The sequence below is a fragment of the Lepisma saccharinum genome, chromosome 20, assembly GCF_977018435.1.
Source record: "Lepisma saccharinum chromosome 20, izLepSacc3.1, whole genome shotgun sequence".
Classification (NCBI taxonomy): domain Eukaryota; kingdom Metazoa; phylum Arthropoda; class Insecta; order Zygentoma; family Lepismatidae; genus Lepisma; species Lepisma saccharinum.
This window is the reverse complement of record NC_139248.1, coordinates 34,103,419-34,122,891: the sequence shown is the minus strand read 5'-3', so window position 1 is coordinate 34,122,891 and position 19,473 is coordinate 34,103,419. Positions and strand designations below refer to the sequence as shown.

General features: G+C 37.6%; 1 protein-coding gene across 3 annotated transcripts in view; it reads right to left on the bottom strand.

The window, feature by feature from the left end:
- The window catches only part of LOC146003575 (uncharacterized), a 340,389-nt gene extending 322,881 nt beyond the window's left edge, over positions 1 to 17,508 (bottom strand). For all 3 annotated transcript variants that reach the window (XM_083141873.1, XM_083141874.1, XM_083141875.1), the window contains exon 1: positions 17,465 to 17,508. The gene's annotated coding sequence lies outside the window, so the exon portion shown is untranslated. The remainder of the gene's footprint in view (positions 1 to 17,464) is intronic.
- Positions 17,509 to 19,473: the final 1,965 nt, after the last annotated feature.

Below are 19,473 nucleotides of genomic sequence, written 5' to 3'. Positions count from 1 at the left end.
CGATCAAGTGATGAAAATGAGATAGCTCAGATTCAGTGTTGAGGTTTTCGAGTTTGGTGATCTGTTGCTGAACACTAACAAGAGTGTCTACAATACCAGGCAAACGAGATTCTAGAGTTTCTTGTATATTTGTCAGATCACTTTGTACTGCTGCTATGGTACCATCAAGGTGAGTTATGGTACTCTGAATTTTTCCAAAATCTTCATATGTTTCAAGTTGCAGCTTGATGTTGGCAACACTGCGAGTTATAGCACTTAGAGCATCAGAAGATGGTAAGTTGTTCATAAAATTTTCAAGTGTTTCAATTTTTTCTTTAACCTCGGATATGGCATTGTTCAAGGGGTCCAGATTAGGTATTTGTAGTGATTGAATTTGTTCTTTTAGAGTGGAAATTACTAGATCAAAATCTTCTTGTGATTTTATGCTTTTGACAATTGTTTGGAGTTGTGCCTGGACACTACCAATTTGCTCTTCTAGTTGCTTTTTTAATTGTTCAGAGTTGGTATTCTGAGTTTTTAATTTGGTTTGAAGAGTCGCTACAGCCTCCTCTAAATTTTGAAAATTATCCAATGTTGCCAAATCAGTATATTTTTGAAGCAATAATTTAAGTTCTGAATCAATTTTAAGAAGAGGGTCCATGCATTGTGATTGTAAATTTGTAATTTCTAGTTGAAGACTGGCATTGAGTGTGCTTTGTAAAACTTGTAAATCACTTCTTAATTTTTTCACTCTGACATCAAGCATCAGAATCTCATCACTGTGATCTTTATGTCTTGTATGGCCAAATATATCATTAGGCATTTTTATTTTTATTTTATTTTAGGGGTTATTTATTATTGAATATCTAATTCTTAATTCTATAAAAAAAGGTATAAGTTTGTCATAATATCCCGGGACCTCAATATATAAACAATCACCGGCAGAGACGGTATATACAGTACCAGAAATCATGTTTGAGTGCTTAATTCTATAAATATTTCTCCCTACTGAAATTTTGACATCACCCTCGGGAGTTGTAATAAATTGTAATTGACCACCTATAGGTAATTGGTAATGGTTTAAATTATTGTTAAATATGTATAATGTTTTACCTGTTTTATCATCAACATCTGTAAGTATGCTATTGAGATGAATAATTAGCAAACCAGTTAGTTTAGATATTATATCAGGAGAGGGTGCTGGTGTCGGCAGGTCCATAATATCTTGTTTTTTAAATCCAAATAAATTCATTGGCATGTTTTATTTATTTCAAATCATGCTCTGTAATTGGGCATTGATTACTACTTCTCAAGTCACAATGTCCCCACGGTAGAGTATGTATACCACATGATAAAATACATCTCTTATCGTCATGTGGGTCCAGAGCCACTTTTCTTACAATATTTGTGGTCAACAAATGATCCACAGTCTGGATTCTACATTCGGATGTTCTAATTAACCTATCTGATTTAAGACAATCTTCATAATCTTTAAATTCAAGCTCTTTATCTACAATTACTCTACCAACGCCCTTGGCTTTTTTAGTAACACCACCACTACATGTTTTAAAACTATACATCTTGGCCCTTAACCCAGCAAATCCTACAATAACATCGCCAAGTGTCTTATCTTTTAACTTGCCAGACAGCTTTTTGTTGTGCGGGTGAATTTTTGAATGTTCACTGGTATCAAAATATTTAATTAATTCAGGATGTGATATATCTTTATAAACATCTTCTGTTTGAATATCAAGAATAAAACTATCTGTATCCATATACATTAATTTTATACGATCACCATAAAAGGGTTTCAACACATCATAATAAAGTTTTAACATATGTAATTTTGCCAATTCTAATATCACTGCCCCTACATAAATAGGTTTATCAAACTTAATTTTTGTTTTCTTCATATTAAAAAGTGCCATATTCTCATCATAAATTTTTCTATAATTAAAATTCGGCTTTGCCACTAATTTTTTGCTCCGGCTGGGGTCGGTAACTAATTTAACATCACTATGCTTTCTAACATTTTCTATTGTTTTGCCATATACTGAATTTACCATTAATTTAAACAAAGTTTTATCAAATTGGCTTACTGCAGATGCTCGAAGCTCGGTGTTCGTATCAATATATGGTTTTAACCATCTTGAGTGCCTGAACCTCAAAACTTTCCCAACCTTAATTACTTTAACACCATGATGCATCAAAAACTGAAGGTTTTTGTAATATATTACATAATCCTGTTTTGATTCCAAAGTCATCATCAATTTCTTTTGTTTAGAATTACGTGAACACTTAACCTCAGGAATTGGGGGCAGATCAGAAAACTTATTGTGTAAATTTTCAGGAATTATCAGATCAACTTCTAAGAATAGACCATAGTGACTGTCATCAAAATCCTGAAGATCCCCAATACTAAAATTTTCAACCCACTCAAGTCCTGCATATGGCAATTTATCCATCATAGCGTGACCATACAAATTATTGGCATCCACATAAAGTATATAATTTGATGGCAATTCAGGATCATAATTAGAAATATATTTGTTATTAGCCCTGGCATATCTCTGAGAGCATTACACCATCCCTCCTCTTATACACTGTTCCATAAATAGATACATATCTTGATCTTGGATTAAATTTAATTCCATTTTAGTTTTAAAAAACATTGCAGACCATGCTAGACCTGGGGCACTATAAAAATAAATTGGATATAGTTTATAATTTTTCATGGAAGATTTTCTAAATGCCTGAAGTATATCGGCTAAAAGAGTGACATCAAGTTTTAAATATGCATTATGATAATCACCAAATGTCTGGCATTTTAAGTTGGTCCACATCAACTTGGCATGGTGATAATCTTCATCAGTAATTTCGGATGCCCTGAGTTTACTATAAAATGCTTTTTGTGGTGGCAGAGAACACTCATCAAATTTAGAAAAATCAGTAACATAATCATATGGGTATACACCTTTTCGCCTAATTAATTTCAGGTCCTAATTTGGAAACATATCACAAGTAATTTTAAATTGATCATCAGATAATTGACTGGCCAGAGTAGCCAAGCTAGCAGACAGAATTCTGTATGAATCAAGAAATCTTAAGTGAATAGGAACACCATTAACTTTAATTATCTTGCTAATAGATATATATTTCTCATCATTTTCTGCTAAAATATTTAAATTCTGCTTGTCAAACCCCTCGTACCTGATCAAGTGATGAAAATCATAATTAGATGCACCATGGCAAAATATCGAGACAAATTTTGGTCTCTGGATCTTAATATTACAATTATTACACAGTGCCATTAAAAATTTACCACTTGTATGGGAATGGTGTTTCACCTTGATATTTGTATTTGAAAATTTAAAATCACATACCGGGCATTTTTCTGCATTAATGAAATTTTCAATTTGTTCTTCTGTTAAAGGCAACATAGGTCTTGATTTTAATAAAATATTAGATGCTATGTCATGGCACTCATTTTCTATTCTATGTGCAAATTCTTTGATAGCATTTGGTCCCATGTATAAATATTCTTTACTAACCACACCATCCTGTATAACAACATAATAAAAACTAGAAGGTTCGTGTAACTGGTATGATGTACTTGAAGATTCATCAGGATCTGGATTGCAGAATGCAAGAGGTTTGAGGTTTGATTCAAAATCGCATACTATATATGCTGGGTGTTCCAATAAGGCTTCAAATTTTTTGAATTTTGCATTTTCATTTGGATTAGGCATCACCATATGAACAGGTGTATGATTCCCACAATATTTTAAATGTTCAACTAACTTGTTTTTAGCAATTTCTGTATTCACTTCACTAACACCATTTACTATTTTTTTACCTTCAAATACGGTTAAACATCTTCGGCACAACTTAAATATTGTTTTAGATTTGTCTAGTTGTTTTCTTACTAAAGCTTCAAGATTGCGTATTAGAGTGTAATGATATGTGCCATCCCCCTCAATTAAGAGTAAATCAATCGGAATAGCAGATTCATCATCAAGTGTACTAATTCTGAGAGGTTCTATCGGGCAATTGCCACGACCAGTAGAACAAATAAATACATTAATAGATAATGGTCTACCATTGAAATCTCTGGCCTTTTTTTCAAATTTATCAATATTCTGAACATACATTGGATATTCTAAGCCCTCCATTGCATCATTAAAATCATTTTCATGTTGTTTATAATTACTTATTCTCTGTGGATCCCTTAAAACTGGATACAAAGCAGCTAAAATACACCACAGAAAACATTTCTCATCATTATTTTTTAGGTTAACCACGGCTTTTTTTGTTTTTAATATTGGCAGGTAATGGCACATATGTCGAACCTTGTAGTGGGTTAAATTTAGAAATATTAATATATAACTTGTGTGGACTTCCACATAAACTCCATCCGGATTCTTTTGCGGCAAATTCAGAGTGTTTAATATTCAATTGCTCTATCAACTAGCTTATTATTTTATCTAAATTTGTAATTGAATATATAACTACAGTTTCTGTTATGTGAGGGTGTGTAAATTTTGTTCCATTTGCTTTCTTATATTGTGTAAATAATTTAAAAGATAATTTATAAGAGTTATTTTGCTTATTTAGAATATCCTGCACATCAGGATTTATATTATTCAAAAAATTCTCAATATCACATTTTGGCTCTGATATAAAACTGTAATCACTTAGTTGACCATTAAAACTACTATGAATAGGTGCATAGCGAATCTGCTTTGCTGATCTAGTATTATTAGATGTTTCAAGTTTCCTTTTTAGACCAGATGAAGATGTAGATGGTTGTATATAATAAGTATTTTTATGTTTATTACAATTTCTTTGGTGCCTAGCCCAATTAGAGCTAGATATATTGTTATTGCATTGTTTACAATATTTTTGATTTGGCATTTTTATTATTAGTTATAAGATTTCTTGGGTTTAATAATATGCTTTATATACTTAATATGTTAATATTTCTTTTATTATTATATAAAATTTCTTGGGGTTTAAATTCAAACTCTATCTTTATTATGAAATATCAATTAAGTTTAGCAATATGTTTTGTGTACTTAGTGTATATATTTAGTGTGTGAGTATTTTTTTATCCTAGGTTTATTATATACAATTTCTTGGGGTTCAAACCAAAATTCAGTACTTAATAAAACTATGACAGATTGTCTAACTAAAGCCACTTGTGCGAAGGTAGAATAATTGGTTGGTTGCTTGGTTGATTTAGTTTATTTTACTTCGTGTTTTGTGCCTCTTGGCTAATTTGCGAAGATAAGAATAAGTGATGAAAGGATGAAATTGATAAATAGACATTCACAAACAACCAAGCCTGACTGGGATTCGAACCCGGGACTCTTAGCGTCGCAGCGCGATGTGTTAACCGCTCGGCCACAGAGTCGGGCGAAGGTAGAATAAATATTGATCCCCAGAAGCACCCGGCCTCGAGAATTATTGCCCTTGTGCAATTGCATGTCACCACAGGCATAGGAAGGCAGTGACCATAATAGCGTGTGTTATGTTTTCGATCTTGTATATTGCAGTATCTATCAAACAGCGAGACTTAGCCACGCGAAACCAAACAGCGAGACTTAGCCACGCGAACCCAAACAACGAAACATAACACACGCTAAGCCAAGCAGCGAGACTCAACAAATTAAGAATAGCCACGCGAACCCGAGCAGAACAATTCTAGAAGAGTTTTGCACAATACATTATCTTAGTATTAGTTATATCAATTAAGCCTAGTCCTAATTCAGAATATTACAAGTCAACATATTAACATAATAGTACAAAAATATTTGGAATAAGTATTTAAAATTATTTTACAGTGTACTACTGTATAATTAAAAACTCTTAAGAGTATCTTGGAGTAGTTTTTAGTGTAGTTAAAACAATGTCGAGAAAATGCTTATTTTTAACAAATTTATAAACAGCAATTTTAGCAAATTCAGGTTTTGCCACATCAATTTTGGGGGGTCTTCATTTCTCTTCCCTCTTCATCCCAGCAATATTGCACAAAAATCTTAAATTTTATAGAGGGGGCCACTTGAGCAATAAACTTTTATAGGCATCTTAGCCTAATTTTAGTACAAGAAAAATTCTGCGCTCATCCTATATACTTTCCCACTACTGATACCAATTGTTTTCAGGCTATTCCACATATTTTTTGAATTTCTCTTATTGTTATTTACAATAAAATAAAAATAAGCTTTCTTCTCTTGCATCGTAACAGAGGTGGTAAAATTTCTTAATCTTTTATATTCGTCCCAATGTAAAATTAATTTGCTTCGCTTGTATTTACGCAGCGCACCATCCCTCAATTTCATAAGCAGCTTAAGATTATCCGTTAGCCACGGCGCTGGCTCTTTCGTCACCCTAACCGTTCGTAATGGGGCGTGAACGTTAAACAGGTCGACGAGATTTTTCTCAAGAAATTCTATTTTAGAATCGATGTTTCCAAGTTTAAACGTTTCATTCCAATTGATGTTTACAGCATCTAGACATAAATTTTCATATTCAAATTTCTTAAAATCTCGGTACGTAACGTACTTGGCTTTATCCCTGGGTTTTGCGCAATGCAGTGACACGCTCGTCAAGCAGTGGTCTGAAGTTCCGATTGGACTCGCGATTTCGAAAGAAGATACAATGTTGGGGTTGTCATCAATTATTAAATCTAACAATGTTTCGGAAGATTCTGTTATTCTAGTGGGTTTATCAATCAATTGTGTTAAACTATACGATTTTATAATATCTTTAAGAAACAGGGTCTCCGCTTTTTGTGTGCTGAGCATGTCGCAATTAAAATCGCCTAGCATAAGGAAAGTGTCTACACTGGCATAGTTATCTGAAATAATTTCTTCTATGATGGCGAGATTTGTATAGGGTACATTTGGTGGACGGTAAAACGCGCAGATGCCAAGTTTTAAGTCACTTACACTAACTATCATGCTAATATATTCAATATCATTGTCTTCGGATGGTCGGAAGTCTACGAATTTTACTGCCAGCGCCGAGCGGATAAATATGGCAATGCCCCCGCCTTCTTTCTTGTTTCTGTCGTTACGGAAAACCGAGTAACCGGGGATGTTGATTTCGTTCGTCCCGTCTGCGCTACAGAGCCACGTTTCCGTTATTATTACGATATCGTAAGCACGTTGGCGTACCACGAACCTCAGTTCGTCTATTTTCGGGATTAAAGAACGAACGTTTGCGTGTGCTATGCTGAGGTCGGATAAATTTGGCAACCTCTGCTTCCGAACCAGGGTGTCGTGGGTCTTTGACCGAGTAACGGGGGTTGAGACTGTTTGATGGTCAGGCGGGTAGGGGTCGCTCCCTCTCATGACGTTTTCACCCATTCTTGAAAGAAAAAGGCGCTTCTGTTTCTCCTTCCCTCCCCTCTCTCTGCGGCCGATCGGAATACGTAGCTGTGGGGACATTCTTTGATCGAAAAAGCGAACAATATATCAAGGCAAGCACTTACCTGACTTACACGAAAATTTCTAAGACACACATCCAGGTTATTTCTTCTCTTCATCGGGTGGAAACGAGTACACAAACAACGACACACAATCACACACACATTTACACACACTATTGCTTGAGACGAAGACACAAACACATAATATTTTAATGGCAAAATAGAGTTAAACATATTTAGATTATTAGTTTTCATGGCTCTTGTAGAATACACTTCCTACGAGCGACATAGGAGGCACTTGCTGCTCTCCCAGAGTTTTTTCTTGTTTTTTTCGCGTATTACGGCTAGATTGTTTTACAGGTTTGACAGTTGTCTACACGATGTGACATAGTGTTTCGTGTTACCTTTCCTGACCACTATTTTCCCATCTTCCGTGTACACCTGTTTGAGACTGAACTTCTCGATGGCCTTCCTGAGAAGCTGCAGCCGTGCACTGCAGAGATCTTCTCTTATGGAGATTCCAGAGTTTTTTAGTTTCCTTTTGTTCCTGAAAACCAGCGACCTTGCCCTGTAATTAGTAAATTTCACGATGATGCCTCTGTGCGACCCGGGAGACTTCGGACCTACCCTGTGGGTGCGGCACAAATCACCGTTGCTTACGTGAACCCCTAAATGCTCCTCAAAAAGAGACAGGGCGATGTTGTCGGTACTTTCCCCTTCGGTCTCTGGAATTCCGAAGATACGTATGCTATTTCTTCTTTGGTATTGTTCCAGATCCTCTGTTTTTTTCCTGCAAATTTCGAATATTTTCGTCTCTGTCCGCCAGTTCCGCGCGAAGGGAGTTGACTTCTTCCGAATTGAACTTCATCGTTTCTGTCAAACGATCCACCACAGCTTTTGTGATCGATTCAATTATGGAATCTTTGATCAGTTTTAGCACTTCTGGGGTTTGCACCGCTGATTTCACTTGCTCGTAGATCTCCCTGACGAAGGCCGCTGTGTCCTGCAGGGGTGACTGACCTCCAGCTGCTGCTGATGCTCCGCGTTTTCTAGGCGCCATGGCTGCTGGCTGCTTTGTTCGCGTTCACAAGCGAGATAAACTATTCAATATTTCTATAGAGTGACTGGGGTGGGAAAGTATCTCTATACAGAAATCGTTCACACTATCACTTACGAAACAGTTTCTATGAAACAACACCGCTTATCCTCTTTACACCTGCCTTTGTATAACGAAATTCTGGGAGCGCAACTTACACACGTTCACTCGGCCATGCAGACTCTCGTGAACGTGCTCTTGGGATAATAGTTACACATTTCCGTCTTGCAACACACAACCTCGACTCGGCACGATATGTGCATTTCCTTGCCCCTTTTCTGTATTTTTTCTGTTTAGGATATATTACGTTGCCTTTTTGCCTCTTGGTTAATCCGTGGCGATGAGAATGATTGACCAATTGATAACATGGATGTGATGGGGCAAAGATGCATTAATCATGGTTCGAACTTAAGACCTCTGTCTTCAAAGCACGTTACAATCTGCCACGTGTGTCTTTTCATCTCCAGTCACCATTAATTTCAAGAGGTAGAAAACGACGTTACTGAAACAAATTGTATAAATAATTTCCATGACCATAAACATTTGTTACACTTGTTGAGAGAAATCCATACCCTCGTAACGTTATAAGTAAACGTCGACCTAGTTGAAAATCACACTGTGTCCACAGGATTTATGACTGAAGGCTTACTAAAGTAATAGAAATGTGCATCCCCATTTCCATTAATCGTTCACTCTTCGTATATTTTGAGGTCAGCTAATTCGAACATACGACCCTAAGACAACTACACACTGCCAAAAAAAAAAAACTGCAGTGTCATCAAAGTAATTACTGTATATTTATATATTTTATTTTTGGTAATGGAATATTTTCCCTTCAGCTTCTTATTAATGTTTGATTTGGTTTATTTTACTTCGCTTTTCTGCCACTTTTGGCTAAACGCGACGATGAGGATGAGCGATGAAATTATGAAATTGATGAAGGGACACTCACAATGGACACCGAATGAACACAATGCCAAGGCTGTGTTTAAGGAAGCTGTGTTAACCACTCTACCACGGAGGCCGGAATCCTTCTTAGTTAGGAGAAATCGTTCCTTGACAGCGAACTAAGAACAGTTAATATGCGTCACGTCAGAGTTATAATATTTTAAATTTCTAACAATCAATTGGGATTTACTCTTAACCATTTTTTTTGCCTACATAAAAACTTCCACACAGATAAGATCGTTTACACTAAGGACAACAGCGTTAAAGTCTATACTTTAAGGAATGATTGATTAAGCACACTATTATGATGGAAAATAATAATTCACATGACTATAGTGATGCATTACATCGGTGAAACATTAATTTTCGATCAGAAAGAAATATTGAAAAACGAAGGGACACAATGACCAATTGATTTATTTATTTTACTTCGCTTTTCTTCCACTTTTGAGTAATCACATAGATAAGGATGAAAGGTGTGTTAAGATGAAATTTGTGAAAGGCAATCACAAACGTAGGACACAGCCCAAACTCCACAGACCATTATACTGACCTTGTGTCTAGACGCCAGATCCTCGTTAGTCTGCAAAATACACTCCATGGTCACAATGACGTAAGCATTCGTAGAATAAATTTGTATATCATTCTCCCCCCCCCCCCCCCCAAGAAACGTGAGCTAAACTATTGCGCATTCTGTGATATGTTCATTACTTCTCAGGAACCACTCGCGGCCTTCAACTAGTTTATCCTGAAAAAACTGCGGGATAGGATGTTAACAGATATTTCAGGGACAATATTCAAAGAATACTGTCACATACGCAGAATGCAAAACATTTCTATTTTCTCATTTCTAATACAACCCTGGCGAAAAAAAGCTGATGGAGCGTGATGCTGATCGTATCACCTCCAAAATGGCCGAGCTAGAGAATATGCGGTGCCCTACTACCACATCCCCTAAATGTGCCTTCATGGCACGTTGCTATACTCACGAGGAACTTTACCTAACCTTTACTACTACTAACTACTCATGCCAGGAATTTTGGTATTTTTTATACTTTTTTATTTGCCCATTGCTAACCTGGTTAATTCCTAGCCATAACAGCAATTAGTCGATGCAATAAAAATACGCCAAACTTAAAAAGAAACAGGTGTCGGCGTGCGCGCTCTAACGAACCTGAGAGTTGAAGGTTTTATATTTGTAAGAAGTTAAGATTTTTAAAATGTTTGTTACTTCAAATAATGTGCAAGCTGTCACAGACAACTATAGTTAGATTGATACAGTTGTGGTTGGAACTTGTGCATAAGTTCAGAAATACGTCATAATCTGTTCGTGTTGACGTCACTTTCTCATCTCAGCAGAGGAAGTGAACCCACCTGAATGTTTTTCACCTCACGACAGACTCAGTTAGAAAACAGGTGAAGGTGAGAAATCAACAGAAACGTGGTAACGGTTAATGGAATGCCCGAATAGTGTAATTGCTGATTATTTTAGTTTCATTCTGGCTATACTCGGAAATAATAATTAAGTACAGAAACTTTCGTGTATTTACGTTTGTCTTGTCCAACGTTAATTCTATATGCAAGTGTGTTTAGTGATTGTGATGTGATTTGATATGCTATGGAATTGTTCCTCTTCAGGCAGAAACGTAAGCAAATCTGTGCCTTGCTTGTAAGTCCACATAAGATAGGAAATATAAGTGATTATAAAACTGCGTTTATCTTTGAATACTGTGTTGTGTTTCTTTTCTACTCAGCAAGCCCTGATGATTTGCAAAGATTCTCATGTTCCCGACTAAAGGAGTAGCGGACTAACTTTCTGATGACTGGTGTCCAACAGGGGGACGTTACAGCGCGCGCACACACACACATACACACAGAGGGGGAGGGGGGGTAGGAACACAAAAACCTTCCGCAAACTACCCAGATCATGCCTGACAAGACTCTAACAGAAAGCTTTCCGGAAACAAGTTTACGTGAGCATAGGGTAGTGATGGCCTTGTCTGCAACTGCCTTCCCCCACTTTCTTATCCAATACAGGAGTAATGAAGTGTTTCCAACTACCTTCCAATCTAGCTAAGAGGAGGGAGATCTTTTTTTAAAGTTCGCCAGTGTACAGTGGTGGAAAAAAGTTCTTCCCCATAAGACTTTAATGGCAGTAAATAATGCCGGAAAGGTAGGCAACACACATTGCACCTTTAGGTGATCGGGTGATTCTGTCTGTCTCAAGGAGCAACTCGTCTTTCATGCAATAGCCAACAGACACAGGAAATGTAGGAAAGTCACGGGACTTGTCAGGTGGAATGTTGTTCGTCATAAAATCGCCTTTTCTCAAGTCAGGTCGCAGAACCGACATGAGTTATAGCCTATGTCCGAAAATTATTCCCCTAAAACCGTTGAACGAAACTCTAAAATAATTCTTGCCTTAATTACAAAGGCTACTATACTATATGTGCCGCAGTAGCCCGGTCGTTAGGGAGTTTGATTACCATGCGAGAGATCTGAGTTCGATCCCCGACTGGGAAGAATTGGAATTTTGTCCACCTGTTCAAGTGGCTCCGGCGCCCAACCAGCGTCGTATAAAGTGGGTACCTGTAGGAAACTTGGGGGGCGGGGGGAGGTAAAGGCGGCCAGGGGCGTGGTGCTGATCACATTATCCCCACCTTCGGCCGTAACAAGAAAGTGTGGGACCCTAACTCCGCACCCCCTACATGCCTTCATGGCTTGGTGCAAAGTACAAGGTAGCACTTTGCTTTTTCATTTACTATACTTCCCGATTTTGTCGGAACAGAACTTTCTAATTTCTACGTGGACTTTCTTCCAAGTTCCGTAGGGATGTGAATAGGCTCCAGTTTTTCTTGACACAATTCATCCATGTTATATTTCGTTATAAAAACCACGGCCGATATCCTGTGTGTGGGGGGGCGCTATAATTCAAACACGTGAGGTGATACTTTTCTCACTACTCCATTCTCCGATTCTTCGTATCAGAAATAAATCTTAATTCCACACACTGAAAATGTAGTACTTCCTACATCTTAGCATGCAAGTATCTAGCAGCAAAGTAATGTGTAGGCACATAGTGGTTCGGATACCACTTTAAACTGTAGGTTCATTCGCGATTAGTCTTACTGTGCATAAAGTGGACTTAGACACCAAATCAACCAACCAACACAATCCCGTTATTGTCCAGATTATCGAAACCAGAAGCTTCATCGCGAATAACATAAGCAGGAAGACAATGTGAAATTACCGAACAGAAACAGAACGTAAAACCTAGAACGGCTAGATTGCAATGACGGGACCAAAACACACGTCTAGTTTGATATGAAAGCTGTGTTCCTCCTAATTTCGTACGTCATTGATAACAGGAACATGGGCCTCGTCTGCTAACCCTAGTTTCGTAGAGAAGACGCCTGTTTGCCACCCTTTGGTTCAGTGGCCTTCGCTCATAGTTAGCAAGAGTGAATGACTCACCAGATACCTGTTGCCTGTGAGCTTATACAAGAATAGATATTTCGTTAGGGTCTGTAAGTATTGTTTCATCTGCAGTTATATCAGTTAACGTTCGAATTGTTTCCTAATAGTTACGATATTTATAAATTAGTTCTCGAGAGTGAGCTTTCTATCTATTTGCACGGAGGGGGGGTGGGTATACAGTCTGCATGTATAATTTTTTTCCTGAAACAAGAAGAAATCCCAAGACAAAAAAAGAGTCGTAAAAGAGTAGTTAACAAAAAAGAAAGAAGACAACGAAAATGTAAATGTTTAAATAAATTATTGTATAGATCGAGTGAATAATATTTTCTCACGGGGCCTCCTCGATGGCGTAATGATAACGTCGTCACCTTATAATCAAGGGATCCCGGGTTCGATACACGGTGGATGCACGTAGTAGTTCGTATGCCATTTTAAACTGAAGATCCAGTCCAGATTAGCTTATCTGTGCAGAAAAACTAAAAAGAAATTGTCACAGTGTAAGAAACTTTCATGTTCAACCACATACAAAAGGGAATAATTTATTCCATGTTGGAGTTCACATTTATAGCATCTAACCAACACAATTATGGATTGCAACGTATTGTCTCAGATCCATTTTAATTATACGTGCATGATAAAATAACAGAAGTTGAGGAAAGAGAAAGCCAAGCGAAACACAGATGCCTTCTCCAGAATTTCAAATCTCGTTACGTAAGGTTCTGGGTTGAAGTCCCGGGCAGGCATGACTTTCTTGTTCTTGCCGTTTTATCTGCTTTATTTCATCATAAATCGTCGTTATGGTTTACCTACAGGAGAAGAATAATGACAATTGCCAATACAAAACCAATAACGAACAGAACAACAACTCAATTAGGCAGATGTCAAGAAAGAAACAAGACTTTACAGTGTCTCCGTCTCTCGGTTTCTCGAATTGAAAATTTCTCTCCCGTTCTCGGTCTCGGCTAGTTAAATATAGAAATCGAAAAAGTATGTGAAGATACATATATTTCATATATCCCGGTTTTATAGGAGATTTCGTTAGAGATAAAATAAGTACTCTTCGATCATGTTTATTTTATTAGTTTTGTTACGTAACACCACTTTTCTTCCTAGTCGCGGACGAGTGACAATTACATGAAATTAATGACGAAATACTCAAACACCTGTGACAAGGACGATACTCAAATCCGGGAACTTTTTTGACGAGATCGAAGGTTGGCCACTTAATGAGCTTGCCCACCGAGTCTGCTTAATGTTGCTTGTGTCAGGTATTTCGAAATAACTGTCAATATCTCACATTCATTATCATTTGTTTCATAATTTATCTTATTGACGTTATTAACCTGAAGTCGAAGAAATAGTTGAAAGGCAATAATGCAAGATTGAATGTCTCTGATGTTACTTCGTGCCGAATAATATGACGTGATATTATGATATGAATATATTAATAATATAATATGCCTAGTCATTCCATTGATTGATCCCAATTGCGCACACAAAATATGATATAATGTCCACTCCTAACCAACCTCCGTGGCGGAGTGGTTAGCACAGCGCGCTACGACAGCATGGGTCCCTGGTTCGAATCTCGGCTTGGCCATGGGTGTTCTTGTTGAGTGTCCCTTAATCAATGTCATCATATCATCACTCATTACTCATCTTCATCGTCGCTATTTGCAAAAAGTGAAAGAATAGCGACACTAAATAACAAAAATCCAATCAAATGGAACATCTTCACCGATTTAATTCTATATCGTACCAAATTCTCAGTTTATTACTGCATCTTGCTTCATTTTACAACATGTCAATTGTTTTCCGATTCGAAAAAAATTGGAATGTTGAGCAGTTGATTGTGCATTGTTTCGTTGTTTGGATTGTTTAATTAACGTCGCATTAATTAGTTTTAGACCAATCGTGACAGAGGGAATCGAGAGCACAAAGGAAGGGGAAAAGACAAGTTAGAGACCACGGCTTTCTTTAAAGGTAGGATTCCTTGAACACGACTGAAGTGACTGCAGAATATTATGGATAAAATTTGTTTCGCTTTTTCCTTTTATTTCTGTTTCAGTTATTTTACTTCTCTTATATTCTACAACTCGTATTAATCGTGTTGCTGAGGAAGAATTATAAACTCGTGAAATGGACGATGGGACAAGAAAAATCTATGCCTCTTCCACGGTTCGAAACTGTGACCACAAAATATTGTCTTATTTTTAAAATTTACGCCAAATATGGTTTCACTCGTGTCTTTCTCAAGGCGTTCCATTGCCTCTCCGATGGCGTAGTGGTAACTAGGTATGGCCAGATCCGTATCCTGGCGGATCCGGAATTTTCGGATCCAGATCCGGATCCAGAACTTTCGGATCCGGATCCAGAACTTTCGGATCCGGATCCAGAGCTTTCGGATATAGAGGGGCCCAAAGGAAGAAATAAGTGTTTTTTGTTTCGGCTAAAAAACTGTTTTAGGGGGCAACCCCCCATCAAATGTCAAGGTGAGGACAAATTGAAGTGGGAATTGAGCCCTGTGTCCCTCCGATTTTCATAAAACTTGGCAGGTATATAGAGGGGCCAAAAGGAAGAAATACGTGTTTTTGTGTTTCAGCTAAAGAAACGGTTTTAGGGTGCAAAACCCCTTCAAATATCAAGATGAAGACAAATTGACGCGGGGATCTGACCCCCGTGTCCCACTCCGATTTCCATGAAATTTGGCAGGTGTATGGAGGGGCCAAAGGAAGAAGTACGTGTTTTTGTGTTTCAGCTAAAAAAAAACGGTTTTAGGGAGCAAGCCCCCCCCTCCCCCATGTCAAGATCAGGAGAAATTGAAGTGGGGATCTGACTCCGAAACCACGTAAATATGGCGTAGGAAGAAACAGGGGGCATAGGGCCCCTCTATACACCTGCTAAGTTTCATGAAAATCGAAGGGGGACACAGGGGTCAAATGCCCACTTAAATGTGTCCTTATTTTGACATTTGAGGGGGGGGGTTACCCCCTAAAGCCGCTTTTTAGCCCAAACAAAAAAACACGTAGTTCTTCCTTTGGGTCCATTTATACACCTGCCAAGTTTCATGGAAATCGGAGGGGGACACAGGGGTCAGATCCCCACTTCAATTTGTCCTCATCTTGACATTTGAGGGGCGGGGGTTGCCCCTAGAACAGTTTTTTAGCCGAAACAAAAAAAAAAAACACGTATTTCTTCCTTTGGGCCCCTCTATACACCTGCCAAGTTTCATGGAAATCGGAGGGGGACACAGGGGTCAGATCCCCACTTCAATTTGTCCTCATCTTGACATTTGAGGGGCGGGGGTTGCCTCTAGAACAGTTTTTTAGCCGAAACAAAAAAAAAACACGTATTTCTTCCTTTGGGCCCCTCTATACACCTGCCAAGTTTCATGTAAATTTTTATTTATTTTATTTTATTTTAATTTTTGAAACTGTAACTGTAGAACAATTGTATAATTTTTGTATAACATTTCTATCTTGTTAAATGTGTTAAAGGTTTCATCCTGGAATGGAATGTCTCACATTTATATGTTTCCATTTCCAATACATTCGAATGAATACATATTCGTTTTAATGGCATTTACAAAATCACCTCTGACATTTTATGTTAAACAAGTAAGATTATTTTTGTGCAGGAGTGTGTTAGTCGATGCGTAGCAAAGTATTTTAGGAACAACACTTGAAAAAAGATCTTGTAGGAATAACTAATGAAAAATTTCTTTGTAATCGAAGATCATAATACCTTTTAAGTTGTGGTAATATTAAAATGGGATTGAGATACGAAACTCTCGGATCCGGATCCGGATTGTCGGATCCGGATCCAGTTCCGGAACTTTCGGACCCGCATCCGGATCCGAAACTCTTGGATCCGGATTTCTCGGATTCGGATCCGTTCGGCCATCCCTAGTGGTAACGTCTTCGACATGTAATCAAAGGCTTCCGAATTCAATACCAGATAGAGGAACATTTGGTTCGGATCCCACTTTTATCTGTAGGTCCAGTGCATAAACTGGACTTAAACAATTAGCGTGTGGCAGATCTTGTTAAGAAAACAGTTGCTGAAATGTTCTTCTTGAGACCACGTAGCACCCAGCTGTTGTTTGTTGTTGCTGGGGCATGAGTCATGTGACTCATGCTATCAATGCTCAATCCTTCCCGAGATCTCAGATCCACCAGACAAACTTAAGCGAATAATTTGTTATTTGAGTTGCATAAACAACAGGCTTTAAGACGTTACGAAATTCTAGGTCCCGTGGCCCAGGTAATTCTTTCTCCGACTGTACACATATATGCATTCAGAAGTGTTGTCATTGTAATTTTCTCTTCCCCTATCTCATCACTTATTGGCCAACGGGACATAACCTTCATGATCGGTGACATCCTGTTCGGCTAAATTAAACACCTCCTTTGGCGTAACGATCGGTATATCAATATTTTTATGGAAAATTACAAAATTATTTTTAAATATTGAATGAAATGGAGTATGAATATTAATATAGAAGTCATCAATGATAGTGCTTATCATCTTACCTTGTTTCCAAGGGTTGGCGCTTTGAGGTTCTACTCAGTTCAGAAGGATAAACCGTTGAAGCAAGGTATTGCTTTAAAGCTGAATATACTCACTCAATAACGATTTTGTAACTTCGCAGTAATGTTCTGCAACAGTTCAAAATTACACGGCTTGTAGTTATTCAGAAGTTTTCCCACTGTTGTGTAATGTAATTGGTTAGTCAATAAAAGAAATTATGAAATTTTAAATTAGTATTTCGTAAATCCTAACGTTGCAGAAAAATGTCAATTAGCTTCAAAGGGTATAAGTTTAAACAAGAACGTTCTATCGAAATTTCAAGAAATTATAATTTCTTCCTTCATTTCAATAAATTTCAAGATAACGTATCTTTATTTTTGTTTATCCAATCGTTATTTTACACCCAAAATCTATTTCTACTTTTATTTCTTAGGGATAGTTCATTGTAATACCGATTGTTGTGAATTTTATCTCCAATTGACAGACAGACGGACAGATATATATAGATATTAGTAACCCATTAACTGATATCTGGTATTTCCTTTTGTCCATAAAAGTTGGTGTTGGTGTTTTAATCCCACTTTATGCACAGGAAGGCTAATTTGGACTGAACCTACAGTTTAAAGTGGTATCGAACCCGGGACTCCTTGATTACTAGGCGAGTTTGTACAGAATATATATATTTGTATTTGTAATAAATTCCCAGCTACCAACAGGTATGAAATGGTTACTTTGTCGGCATGAAAGGCTCAACGGAGTGACTAATTGGCAATTTTTTATAGAATTAGCTGATATTTTATACGATGGACACATAGTATCTTGCAATATACTATGCTACATGTTTGTAGTTTTGCTTCTAATATCCAAGGTTATATCAGTTGCGGACTTGCAATTGTTTGGCTGCATGCACAGACACATCACCGAATTTCGATTTCGATCGTTAGTAGTTTTCATTCCATTAGATTGTCCACTACAACAAACAAATTAAAGTGCCGATCAAAAACATGGATTTACTTTAAGTTAATAAGTCAAAGTTCTTCTAAATCGCAGCATTACAAATGTAGATATCGATTGTTAACCCCATAGGCAGACGGGTTGGTCAATCAAAATACCTTGTGTGTGTGATGAATAATAGGCTACATCAGGCCTTTATATACATTAAATAGTCTACTTAATTGATGCTTTTAAAGCTGACTGGTATTTGACGTAACAAATCCCCTTATGTGTATTATCTCCGTAATTGTAAAAAATGTAGTTCTTGTAAATTTTCAGCTGACTGTGGCGCATTGTTTGGTGTGTGTCTTGGCTTGGGTGCTCTCGGCCTGATTCACGTCGTCTATGTCTTCGTTCTTCGCTGTCGTGGAAGTAGTGTCCTAGAGCAGTATTTCTCAACCGCTGGGTAGCGGTCCTGAACCGGGCCGCGAAAGGTTCTCGTGAAAAAAGAGAAGAACATTGCTCCCTTGCCCCCTCTCTCAAAAAACTGTGGGGAGGGAGCAACGACAGTTTACTTTCTATTGGTAGACGAGATGGTATAGTGCAGGATTAAAAATCAGCAAAAAGTTAGGGGTAACTGGCTCTTCTCGCCCCCCTCTCCCCAGTCACTTTATGCAGGAAAATGTTCGTAGAATTCCCACCATAAATCACCTACCCCGCGAATCTCTCAACTTTAAAAAAAAAAAAAAAAAACTCTTCTCATATCTTACATTCGGGTTTTGTATCTTTTGCTGTTGTTTTGATTTCTATTATTTACTTCTTATTTATTCAATGGGACAGAAACAAGCTCAAGCATCCACGTTGTATCCAGGATTTGAATCCGGAACCCCTGGCATCGTAACATGCTATGCTAACCCCACCACGGAGGTCGACACAGGACCTTTGCTGCTCTCTATGAAGGGTACCATACATAAAAGTAATTAGTTTGCATTACACTTGTGGGCCTTCCATTTAGATATGCAATTGTTATTTGCAATGTTTGATCAATATAGTTTGTTTCGGTACAACATTTCACCAT